The sequence below is a fragment of the Lithobates pipiens genome, unplaced genomic scaffold (genome assembly GCF_037356315.1).
Source record: "Lithobates pipiens isolate NorthernLeopardFrog02 unplaced genomic scaffold, aLitPip1_a1.2 Scaffold_3, whole genome shotgun sequence".
Lineage (NCBI taxonomy): Eukaryota > Metazoa > Chordata > Amphibia > Anura > Ranidae > Lithobates > Lithobates pipiens.
In genome coordinates this window covers 155,417,935-155,431,994 of record NW_027507790.1, presented here as the reverse complement: position 1 = coordinate 155,431,994, position 14,060 = coordinate 155,417,935, and positions in this window count along the sequence as shown.

Below are 14,060 nucleotides of genomic sequence, written 5' to 3'. Positions count from 1 at the left end.
TGCCGCCATTACTAGTAAAAAAAAAAATGCCATAATTCTATCCCCTATTTTGTAGACGCTATAACTTTTGCGCAATCCAATTAATATACGCTAATTGCGATTTTTTTTTTTACCAAAAATATGTAGTAGAATATATATCAGCCTAAACTGAGGAAAAAAAAATAAAAAATAAAAAAATTAGGATATTTATTATAGCAAAAAGTAATACATATTGTGTTTTTTTTTCAAAATTGTCACTCTTTTTTTGTTTATAGTGCAAAAAATAAAAACCGCAGAGGTGATCAAATACCACCAAAAGAAAGCTCTTCTTGTGGGGAAAAAATGATTACAATTTATTTGGGTACAACATCGCATGACCGCACAATTCTCATTCAAATTGTTACAGCACTGAAAGATAAAAATTGGCCTTGGCAGGAAGGGAGTCAAACTGCCCTGTATGAAAGTGGTTAAACAAACATTTACCACTTTGGGGAGCCATAGGCGAAGGGCTGGGCAGTATAGAATGGGGATTAAAAGGGGGCTTAACATGTATCTAAACCCAAAAACAAAATAGATTGCGAGACCTTTTCTATGATGGTTGAGTTTTTTTTATTTTTTAAGGCTTTTTTCCCCTTTATTCTAACCTGGGGATCCTGCACATAATGTACTTTGGGTCCCTAGGTGAATACACTTACTCCTCCACTGTATCAATGAGGAGTCATGGTTGTCACCCAGGCTGAATATCTAACATTTCTGCCTTAGTTCATCTTTATTACATAGGGGTTGGGGATCAGTAGTTTACACAAGAAAGATAACATTGTTTTTGCTTCTATCTCACAGGAAGTGACATCACTGTATTTCTGGTAAGATCAAAAGGTATTTTCTGTACTTGGTAAAAATGTTTATAGCCTGAAAAAAAAAAATGCAACAACTGCATCTACGGTCTGGTAAGCTGCAATCTATTATATTTTTGTTCTTGGGCTTAGTTATAATTTAACTAGTACCCCTTGCATAGAGTTTTAATTTGCTGGCAGATTTCAATTAAACCTATTTTATTCATTGTGTTTTGGTTGGGTAGAAATAGGGAAAAACATTTAGAAAATGCACCTTCATGTAAGGTTTCCTGTAAGGTTTTGCACACTGTAATTTTTAGGCAAAATACAAAATAAAGCCTTTTGACTGAAAGAATATCAAATACGTTTGATTTATATGTTATAAAGCAGAATGTGAAAACATAAGCTCAAGTTTACTTTTAAAATTTAGTATAGATTCCTCCCTCCCCCATTCAATCTTACATAATGCACCCAGGAAAAAAAATTATCTGCTTGAATTTTTTTTTTTTTTACTGTAACATTATGGTAACAAATATTTTTACAAGCTTGCATTGCTATACTTATGCCATTCTATTAAACAGAAAGATGTGTGGATTTTTCACTAGAGGGAGCTCTCATTGGCTCAGTACAGCTACTATATTTTGGTCTTAACAGCTGTTGAAATAAGATATCACTAACTGCAGTGCATTGTTTTCAAGAATCATCTGGCTCACAGACTTGAGTTGTGAGAAGAATAAGTAAATTGCCATAATTGTGCAACACTGCCAAGCAGGAAGGAGAGCCTGCAAATGTAATTTGTTGTAAATATGGTTGCCAATAGATTATTTACATCAGGAATATTGTTTTTTACATGTATATCTTTAAAAAAAAGTTGAAATGAATCAAATTAAAGGTTTTCATTTTAAGAAATTTAGGAACAAATCATCATATTTCAGATTTCCTAGGTAAAATGTCTTGGAATCAGTGTGAAGGTGTTTTTATGCGATTTTTAAGCTTGCCCATTGTTTAAAATGGCTTCTGAAGGTTACAGAAGATCAAACCTGAAGTCCTATACCTCTTCTTCGCCAATGAAACAACCCATTATTCACTTTTTTTTTCTCACAGAAGGAAAAGAACAGACAATAAAAATTGCACAACTAAAGATCAAATACTGTATAATGAAGATCAAATAAAAAACACAAAATCAAATAACATTGAATACAGTGAAATATCTTAAATACAACCCCAAAAACTCCTTTCAATTTTAAAAAAAGTATAATTTTTTTTTCAAGTACATTTATCTTAATCAGTCGAGAATGCAAGTGCAAGATTGAGATATTAGGTTTATGCAAAATCAGCAATTTTGCAACAAAATCGATTTCTTCCGAATGACTCCACCATCTCTGCTCAAAAATAAAGGTTAGGGATAATATGAACATACCTGGGTTCCATTGGAGGCCGGTTCTCAGGTGTAGGATCTGAACATGTTAAAAACTTGAATGCCCATTTTCTGGGTTTATAGGCAAGAGATTTTCAGAAAAATGGTATGGGGGCTTGCCCTGGTGAACATATACTAAAGCATTTTTTTTTTAATTCAGTTTGTTTGGAAGAAGTGATTTTAATAAGACTTTAAGGACAAAAATAAAATTATAAAATTTCCCAACCTTGATTTTGACCTTCCTGTAAAGTAGTGCATGTGTCTGTACAATGATAGCTTTGGCAGCTTTACTTTCCCTTCATCGATACCTGCCCCTCTCCTAGATAAGGATCTGATATGGATGATAATGGAGGGGCCTACACATAAGATGCACACTACAAAAGGTCTGCCACCCGGAAGTTCCATATAAGACCCTTACCCTTACATGCTAGACACTTAACCTTAATGAGAGCTTGGTATGGATGTCAAGGAGGACCTCATAAAATGGTGGGGAGTCCCCCCCCTAAGTTCCATACCAGATCTTTATCCAAGTAAGCTGTATGGCAGCTAGGAAAGGGGGATGAGCATGTGCCCCTCACTCCTGAACCATACCAGGCCTCATGCCTCCAACAGGGAAACACTTTTTCCTCATGTTGATGAAGAAAGGGGTCTCTTTTTTACAACCCTGGTCCTGTGGTTGTGGGGGTTTGCAAGTGGGGAGCTTAAAAGAGAAGCGTGTGATCTCAAAAGCATTGATTCTGTGCCCCTTTGTTTATATTTCACTCTCAGCTCATTGTTCTTAGGACACCAGCAGCTGCCAGCTTCCTAACCACCAGCATTAGGGGAAGCTATCACATGTAGCAACAGTATTGTTTCATGCTGCCACCAGAGGTTCGACTAGGCCAAACACCAACCAGACTGAACAGGCAGCTCTTTCTTAGTCAGAAAAGTAATTGTGCATTTTGCAACAATGAAGGCACAGCCTGATACTTTTATAGTTCCTACTATCTAGCACGGATACAGGTTTTGTTTCAAGATAATTAATTAAATAAAGACATATTTAAATTCTAAAATATCATCCAATACAATGATAAAACTATATAAAAATGGTATCTAACTAATACAATTTTTTTATAATTGTATACATATACATATATTGTTTTTGGCATGATTATGAATTATTGCTAAATAAATATAATCTAATATGCAATGATGTACTATGATCACATATGCTAATATGGTTAGATTGTTTTCTTTGTAAATTGTTAATTAATCATTCTCCTTTACTTTTGGCAACTATTGTTTTTATGTGTTATCTGAAATTATTAAACGTCCTGATAAGATGCAATGTGGGAAAAAGCCATACATAGCCTTACATGAAGGATTTACCTCTAAAAGTAATGTTTTGGCCTTTGAATTGCCTTAACTATCCAGGAAGTGACCAGAATGTAACAGCGCTGTGAGAATCTGTATAAAAATAAACACTGCTTTATTTCAGGCCTACTCCCTGGAGAAAATTAGACAGAATTAGTCAACTGCATAGCCTTAATCTTGACATATGAAGGGAAGTCAGTAACTATTGCCAGTTAACATGGAGAGTTGCTCAGGCAAGATTTTAAGGAAGGCAAGTTAACCAGGCAATTTAAACACATGCTTGCTAAGAATTTGTTTTAAACAGAAAACAGGTAGAAATGTATATACCTGTTATATATTTTCTTTATACACCTACATAGCACCAATATTTTACACAGCACTGTATAGATTCCACATATAGCTTTCGCAAGAGTCTGTTTCCTCCACAGAGGTACATGATAAATAGAATCCATACATATTGGACAACTTTTGTCGGGAAGTCAATTAACTTGCTGGTGTACTTTTGCCTGCTGAAAGAAATTGATGCAATATAGAGTGAATGTATAAACGCCATGCAGTTATTGCCTATCTATCTATCTATCTATCTATCTATCTATCTATCTATCTATCTATCTATCTATCTATCTATCTATCTATCTATCTTAAGGGCCAGAATAACCAAATGCAAGTGCACATTTCTGAGACAGACCATGATTGCATTTACAGTGGCTTGGCCAGGGCAGAGTACAGAAACTGGAACAATGTGTCCACCATTCCTTAGTTGTACAGAAGACTGAATGTGATATAGTCATAGTGACCATAGTAAAACTGAACATGGTTTTCATTAATATTAGGACAATCAATTAATTAAGACAAGCAACTGTTGTTGTCCCATCTGGGAATTCAAAGCTCTCTCTGAAGCCCTGTGTAACCTAGCAGAGTATAACCATGAGCCAGTAGCAAAGGGGAGGACATCTATTGATGGCCTACTGGCAAAGTAGATCCATGCTGTAGCCGTCATTTGGCTATAGCACGAATCTGAAGGGGTTAAGATGCCCAAAGATGGGTCAAAATTTGGCTGGCCAGTTCAGCAGGGCCTGGACCAATTTTCAACCATCTGTGGCAGTTCTTACTCAACAGCAGTCAATCTAACAATTTACTTTTTTCAGAAGGGATGTTGGAAAGATTTCATTCAATAAAGAGGAGTCCCTGTTATCAGAATACAATAGCACAGCTGGGAGGTTTCCTTCATCCACCTCGCTTGTGTGGATGGGGGAATCAGTTCATTTTTTTCATCCCACTGACAGATCGAAAAAAAAAATCCATCTATGGCTAGCCTCAATCCATCCCTTAAAGTAGCGTTTTGTACATACCCATTCCATAGGTTAACATGTTTACCTTAACCTTTAAAGCCCATGGGGCAAATTCCTCCTTCCTCCCATCTGTCCTAATTGCCCCCATGTCACCTGTTGTTATTATTTAATGTACCTGTAGAAGCCTCTTTTACACTTACTTAACCCCGCCACCCGTGTCTTTCACTGGCACCATTTGCAGGAGCTATGAACCATTTATCCTACACCGGTCATATCTTCTTGAGGTCATCAGTTCCTGCCAGCTTCAAAAAAAAGGGGGGGTCAAGGAGGGAGGATGTGCCCTTAATTCAGTTTTAACCACTTCAATACCGGGAACTTTCACCCCCTCCTTGTTCAGGCCAATTTTCAGCTTTCGGTGCTGTCACACTTTAAATGACAATTGTGTGGTCATGCAACATTGTACCCATATGAAATGTATTGTTTCTATGATACAGATAGTGATTTATTTTGGTGGTATTTAATCACCACTGGGTTTTTTTATGATGAGGCTTCACTGATGGGCAAAGTTGAGGCAGCACTGATAGACAATAATAAGCTGCACTGATGGGCACTGATGAGGCTGCATTGATATTGGACACAGCTGATCACATGGGAAAGAGTCTACATCATTGGCTCTTTACTCTGATGTCCGTGGGACACAGCTCACCACCACTGATTAACGCGCATGAGTGGTACGATGTGAAGGGCATCGTATAACGTGCAGTCTGGATGGTCCAGCCATCAATCTGCTATGACACCAATTATTAATAATACATCAATAAATTTATTTTGTACATACTGTAGGCATCTGACTGCCTTTACACGCACATGAACTTTAATAGCATTCCAGTCTTAATCCGTAGAGTTTAGTAGTGAGTTTGCTCACCCTGCTATAACAGCTTCAACTCTTCTGGGAATGTTGTCCACAAGGTTTAGGAGTGTGTCTATGGGAATGTTTTACCATTGTTCCAGAAGCACATTCGTGTGGTCAGGCACTGATGTTGGACAAGAAGGCCTGGCTCGCAGTCTGTGCTTGAATTCATCTCAAAAGTATTCTGTCGGGTTGAGGTCAGGACTCTGTGCAGGCCAGTCAAGTTCCTCCACCCCAAACTCACTCATCCATGTCTCTATGGACCTTGCTTTGTGCACTGGTGCGCAATCATGATGGAACAGAAAGGGGTCACCCCCAAACTGCATGAAATTGTTCAAAGTGTCTTGGTATGCTGATGCCTTAAGAGTTCCCTTCACTGGAACTAAGAAGACAGGCCCAATCCCGGATAAAAAACCCCACACCATAATCCCTCCATCCACCAAATAATTTAGACCAGTGCACAAAGAAAGGTCCATAAAGACATGCATGAGCGAGTTTGGGGTGGAGGAACTTGACTGGCCTGTACAGAGTCCTGACCTCAACCCAAAAGAACACCTTTTGGATGAATAAGAGTGAAGACTACGAGGCAGGCCTCCTCGTCCAACAGTAGTGCCTGACCTCACAAATGTGCTTTTGGAAGAATGGTCATACAAGCCCATAGACACACTACTAATCCATGTGGGCAGCCTTCCCAGAAGAGTTGAAGCTGTTATAGCTGCAAAGGGTGGGCAAACTCAATACTGAACCCTACAGACTAATACTGGAATGCCATTAAAATCCATGTCGTGTAAAGACAAGCATCCCAATACTTTTGACAATATATATATATATATATATATATATATATATATATATATATATATATATATATATATATATATTTATTTTTTATTTTTTATTTTTTTTCGCTGGAGTTCTGCTTTAGCAATTACCGTGACTCAAGAGTTTTTCCCTTAAAAAAAAAATCTAAATTAGCTCCTGGGTTCCTGACATATTCATTGTAACACCAAAATACACTACTTCTGCATTACAGTCTGTATTCAACAACAGATATACTGTATGTCTGAGAAACACCAGGCATCAAAGTGCTTCTGTGAATGCGTTAGCCCATATGCATGGTTCATAATTGAATTTCATTGTAACTGTTTAGTACAATGTTCTGAATTTCAACCCTCACTGCCATTTTTTAATATATAACTGCAGCATCTACATCACAAATATTTTTCTTCAATATGATTTTTGACTATAATTTACTATATGTATGCAGATAAAAGGTTGTGAAATAAAGATACAAGTGGAGAAAAATCCCTGTTTACTGTAAAAGTTTGTTACAGTTCTGACAAAACTAAAAGACCTTGAGTACTTTCTTTGCTATGCCAACGACAGCTGAAACAGGAAATTATAGTTCACAAAACGGAGATGCCGACATCTAAGTGAGCATACTCATTACCGCACCTTCAAGCAGCACACTATAAAAAGAAAATGTATTATAATTTGTAACAAAAAGAGGCTGCAATACAGAAGATGTTAATTATATTTTTGTAATTTTAGCAAGAACCTGTTAAGTCATTGTTTTGCTCACATTTTAAAATGCCCTAATTTCTGAGCTTCAACAATATGAATTGTGATTTCTTGGGGAAAACCACACCTTTTACATCTACTACTATTAGCCACTCAGGCTTCTGTGAATCACTTTCTTACATATTTAATTTACTCAGAGTTATTGGAACATGTAAAGCCAATTGCAAATTTACATTTTTATACATGTTTACTGTCACTAAAACTATTCATGTAGTTTGTCAGACTTTTTCTCAAAATTTTTACATTAAACTTAAAGGGGTTGTAAAGGTAAATGTTTTTTCACCTTAATGCATTCTGACAGTGCCGGCGCCCCCAGCCCCCCCATTTTACTTACCTGACCCCTCAAAAGTCCAGCGCCCCTTCCCGACGTCCTCTTTGCCACTCAGCCTGGCCGCTGATTGGCTGGAGTGGATGGATTGAAAGCAGCGCAGCCATTGGCTCGCGCTGCTGTTAATCACATCTAATGACGCGGCACACCAGGGGCGGGGCCGTGTGATACAGCAAGCGGCTATAGCTGCTGGCTGTGTCACGGGAGCGCGCCCGCAGGTGCTTCTCACCATGTGAGAAGTACCTGCAGGAGGAGGCAGACACAGCCGCCGAGGGACCCCAGAAGAGCAGGTTTGGGCCAATCTGTGCAAAACGAGCTGCACAGTGGAGGTAAGTATAACATGTTTGTTATTTTAAAAAAAGAAAAAAAATACCTTTACAATGCCTTTAATATTCCATTTGTCAAAAAATACAGCTAAAATAGAAATATCAGTGCTTTACTTAGTGATTTAGTGACTTTTTTTAATTTATTTTTTGTTAATTATATTTTATTGGTTTTGACAAGGAATAGATTTACATACATTGTCAGGAAAAGTATACATTCATGGTAATGATAGTAATAAGCATAACAACAGAAGAAGAAGAAGAAGAAGAATGGGGGGGGGGGGGGGGTGAAGTTTAGAAGATCAGTGGGTAGCTAGAGATGAAGAAGGGAGAAGGATTCTAGAGGAATTTAAAGGGGGAGAAGGGAAACCGAGTGGGAACGTTTGGTCAACATCCCCTTTCGGTATCCTCAGACGAGATCCAAATTAAAATAATGATCCCCATGTAGATCTTTGAGCTGTATCGATCACAGCAAATAGCGTTTTCAAGCATATTGAAGGAATCTAGACAGTACCAAAAAAGGCAGTTCTGCTAGAGGGATCTTAGAAATATGGATAGGTATGGTTTACCATAAAGAGGTTTTGTGCTTGATGTATACATGTTCAGTAAATGAGAAGGAAGGTGAATTTAGGCAGGCTATATAAGTTAGACAGCATTAGATAAAAGAAGGCCATCTTTTTTTGAACTTGCTATTGATCCCTGTGTGTTGGATCATGGCAGAGCAGGGTTTTAACCACTTAAGGACCGCCGCATGCCATTGTACATCATCACAATGGCATGTACAGGCACAAGCACGTACATGTACGTGCTTGCCTTCCAGCGGGTGGGGGGTCCGATTGGACCCCCTCCCGCTGGATGCGGCGGTTTGTTTCACTGCAGGAGCGACCGGGATGAGGGGATGGCCGTTGGTTTCTGGCCATCCCCTCTCAATCACTCCTGGCGGATGAGAAGCTTCCTCCCTCTGTGTATAGTATACACAGGCAGGGAGGAAGTGATGTCATTCTCCTCGGGACGGTCTATATTGACCGGACTACGAGGAGAAGTGAAAGTAAGTGTGCACCAACACTACACTAACACATAGGCACACATAGGTACTCAAACCCCCCCGATCACCCCCCCCGATTGCCCCCCGATCCCCCCCCCCCAGTCACAGTGTCACTGATTGCAATGATCATTTATTTACTGATCACTGCATTCAGTGTCAGTTGTAAAAGTAAAAACTGTCAGGGCAGTTAGTGTTAGGTCCAGGGTAGCCCCTACCACCCCCCAATAAAGGTTTAACCCCCTGATTGCCCCTAGAGTTAACCCTTTCACCCCCTTTTGCCAGTGTCACTAAGCGATCATTTTTCTGATCGCTGCATTAGTGTCGCTAGTGTCGCTAGGTAGCTAGTTATTTTTTTAGGTTCACCGCCAGGTTTTTATAGTGCTAGGTACCCCGATATACTACCCAATAATGGTTTTAACCCCCTGATTGCCCCTAGTTAACCCTTTTACCCCCTTTTGCCAGTGTCACTAAGCGATCATTTTTCTGATCGCTGCATTAGTGTCGCTAGGTAGCTAGTTATTTTTTTAGGTTCACCGCCAGGTTTTTATAGCGCTAGGTACCCCGATATACTACCCAATAATGGTTTTAACCCCCTGGTTGCCCCTAGTTAACCCTTTCATCCCCTTTTGCCAGTGTCACTAAGCGATCGTTTTTCTGATCGCTGCATTAGTGTCACTGGTGCCGCTAAGTAGCTAGTTATTTTTTTAGGTTCACCGCCAGGTTTTTATAGCGCTAGGTACCCCCATATACTACCCAATAACGATTTTAACCCCCTGATTGCCCCTAGTTAACCCTTTCACCCCCTTTTGCCAGTGTCACTAAGCGATAATTTTTCTGATCGCTGCATTAGTGTCGCTAGGTAGCTAGTTATTTTTTTAGGTTCACCGCCAGGTTTTTATAGCGCTAGGTACCCCCATATACTACCCAATAATGGTTTTAACCCCCTGATTGCCCCTAGTTAACCCTTTTACCCCCTTTTGCCAGTGTCACTAAGCGATCATTTTTCTGATCGCTGCATTAGTGTCGCTAGTGTCGCTAGGTAGCTAGTTATTTTTTTAGGTTCACCGCCAGGTTTTTATAGCGCTAGGTACCCCGATATACTACCCAATAATGGTTTTAACCCCCTGGTTGCCCCTAGTTAACCCTTTCATCCCCTTTTGCCAGTGTCACTAAGCGATCGTTTTTCTGATCGCTGCATTAGTGTCACTGGTGCCGCTAAGTAGCTAGTTATTTTTTTAGGTTCACCGCCAGGTTTTTATAGCGCTAGGTACCCCCATATACTACCCAATAACGATTTTAACCCCCTGATTGCCCCTAGTTAACCCTTTCACCCCCTTTTGCCAGTGTCACTAAGTGATCATTTTTCTGATCGCTGCATTAGTGTCGCTAGGTAGCTAGTTATTTTTTTAGGTTCACCGCCAGGTTTTTATAGCGCTAGGTACCCCCATATACTACCCAATAATGGTTTTAACCCCCTGATTGCCCCTAGTTAACCCTTTCACCAGCGATTCCAGTATAAGTGTCACTGGAGACGCTGGTTAGCCAGTTAGTTATTTAGGTTCCCCGTCAGGTTTTTATATAGCACCAGGGACCCCCATATACTACCTAATAAAAATTTGAACCCCCTGATTGCCCCTAGTTAACCCTTTCACCAGTGATCACCGTATAAGTGTTACGGGTGACTCTGGTTAGTTTGCTTTTTATAGCATCAGGGCACCCACCATTTATTACCCAATAAAGGTTTAACCCCCTGATCATCCGGCGGGTGATATCAATTAGGTTTTAGGGTCAGGGTCTGCGTCGCCCCAGGCAGCGCTAGGTTAGTGCCAGTACCGCTAACACCCATGCGCAAAGCATAAACCTCTCGTAGTGGTATAGAATCTGAACAGATCAATATCTGATCTGATCAGATCTATACTAGTGTCCCCAGCAGTTTAGGGTTCCAAAAAAACGCATTGTTAGCAGGATCAGCCCAGATACCTGCTAGCACCTGCGTTGTGCCCCTCCGCCCAGCCCACCCAAGTGCAGTATCGATTGATCTCTGTCACTTACAAAACACTAAACACATAACTGCAGTGATCGCAGAGTCAGGCCTGATCCCTGCGATCGCTAACAGTTTTTTTGGTAGCGTTTTATATTTAAATCCGGAAGGCAGTGCTTGGTTTTCGGGGTCCCGTACGTGGCTAGGCTCCCAAAAAGTCCCCCACATGTGGTATCCCCATACTCGGGAGAAGCAGCAGAATTTATTTTGGGGTGTAATTTGACTTATGCCCATAGCATATGTGAGCAATATATAATTTAGTGACAACTTTGTGCAAAAAAAAAAAAATTGTAATATTCCTGCAACTTGTGGCAAAATATAAAATATTTCATGGACTCAACATGCCTCTCAGTAAATAGCTTGGGGTGTCTACTTTCCAAAATGGGGTCATTTGGGGGGGGGGGTTGTGTTATTTTGGCATTTTATGGCCTTCGAAACTGTGATAGGTAGTGAGGAGTGAAATCAAAGATTTGCACCCTTAGAAATCCTGAAGGCAGTGATTGGTTTTCGGGGTGCCATACGCAGCTAGACTCCCAAAAAGTCCCACATATGTGGTATCCCCGTACTCAGGAGAAGCAGCAGAATATATTTAGGGGTGCAATTCCACATATAACTATGGCATGTGTGAGCAATATATCATTTAGTGACAACTTTTTGTAAACTTTTTTTTTTTGTGTCATTATTCAATCGCTTGGGACAAAAAAAAAATATTCAATGAACTCAACATGCCCCTCTGCAATTTCCTTGGGGTGTCTACTTTCCAAAATGGGGTCATTTGGGGGGGGTTTGTACTGCCCTGCCATTTTAGCACCTCAAGAAATGAGATAGGCAGTCGTAAATTAAAAGCTGTGTAAATTCCAGAAAATGTACTCTAGTTTGTAGACGCTATAACTTTTGCGCAAACCAATAAATATACGCTTATTGACATTTTTTTTTACTAAAGACATGAGGCTGAATAAATTTTGCCCTAAATGTATGACTAAAATTGAGTTTATTCGATTTTTCTTATAACAAAAAGTAGAAAATATCATTTTTTCGCAAAATTTTCGGTCTTTTTCCATTTATATCGCAAAAAAATAAAAATCACAGAGGCAATCAAATACCATCAAAAGAAAGCTCTATTTGTGGGAAGAAAAGGAAGCAAATTTCGTTTGGGTACAACATTGCATGACCGCGCAATTACCAGTTAAAGCAGTGCAGTGCGAAATTGTAAAAAGACCTCTGGTCCTTAGGCTGAAAATTGGTCCGGGCTGAAGTGGTTAAGATACCTTTTAGTTTTGGATAGGGTCAGTGGTGTGGCTGAGATCCAGAGTTTGAAAATGTTTCTGCGAGCTATGAGATGCCTAGATAGGTGGTATGCTTTTCAGTTATAGTGAAGGGGGAGAAGGGCATCCAATATCGTGTTGCACCTGAACGCAGCGGAAGCATTTCGCTCTTGGCGAAGTTCATTTTCAGGCTGGAGCATTTGCGAAAGGAGTTAAAAATTGATTGTATGGTGGGTATATCTGTTAGGGGGAAGACGGGAAGAATAAAATATCATCCGCAAAGAGTGTGACTCGCATTTCATATCGCCCTTAAAGGTTTCCTTGAATGGATGCGGTGGTGTTGAGGTATCGACAGAGGGGTTCAATGGCTAGATTAAATAGTAGGAAAGAGAGGACACCCCTGTCTTGTACCTTTGTGTAACGATATGGGATTGGAGTGTACCCCTGCAGCTATTACTGTGGCTGATGGTGCAGAATAAAGGTTGTGTATGAAGTGGTAAAAGGGGCCTCATATCCCTAAGCCCTTGTACACATGGTCGGAGATTCCAACAACCAAATCCGTCGGATTTTGTCTGACGGATTTTTTCCGACGGATTTTGTCCGAAACTGTTGCATACACACGGTCGGACAAAGTTGTCAGAAAATCCGATGTGATTACGTTATTTTGTTACGACGGGACTACGTTCACGCTAGTAGCCAATAGCTTTGGTGTAGGAATTTGATCTGAGCATGTGTGGCACTTTGTCCAATCGGAATTCTCTACACATGTTATCAACAAGTTGGAAAACTTGGTCCGTTGGATACTCAGACGGAAACAGTCCGATGTAGACCACACACAGTCGGAATATCCGACAAAACGGTCCGATCGGACACATTCTTTAGGAATCTCCGACCGTGTGTACAAGGGCTTACTTTTGCATTACTAGGGAAAGCCATTGGAAATTAACATTATCAAAAGCCTTTTTCGCCATCTAAGGTAACGATTGCTACATCTTCAAGGGGGTGTTGTTTTGCGTATTCCAGGGCAGCTAGAACCTTTCTCAGATTGGAGGAGGCTGACCTACCCTTGATAAAACCTGACTGTGCTGGATGGATGAGAGATGTCATAACATTTGCTAATCAGAAGGTTATTATCTTAGATAAGATTTTGAAGTCTAATGTGTTTAACAGTGAAATTGGGCGGTACGACCCTGGGTCTTTTGGGTCTTTCCATTTTTTGGCAATCAGTTTTATGTTTGCTTGGTGTCCTGTTGGTAGGTACGGTGTCCCGTTTCACATTGAATTAGTGACAGCTAGTAGAGAGTGGCAAATTGAATCTTTTAGCAATTTATAAAATTCGGGTGTGTACGTGTCAGAGCCTGGGGCTTTTCTATTCATCAGGCCATTAATGTAAAACCATAATTTCCTCTTTAGTAATTGGGGTGTTTAAAGTTTTTAGTAGATCTGTGTTAATCCGGGGGAGGGACGTTGAGTCTAACTATTTGGTCGCTTTGGTGGAATCTATCGATTCATGGGCATAGAGATTGGTGTAGAATGTTTCTATTTTTTTTATTTCCTTGGGTGATGTGGAAAGAGTACCGTCTGCATTGTTCAGGGCATTGAAATGGATGGGAAGGTATCCTTAGTAAGTCTGGCCAATAGTTTCCCTGACATATTTGTAGTATTGTAGTTGGGTGTGTGTCATTTTCATATG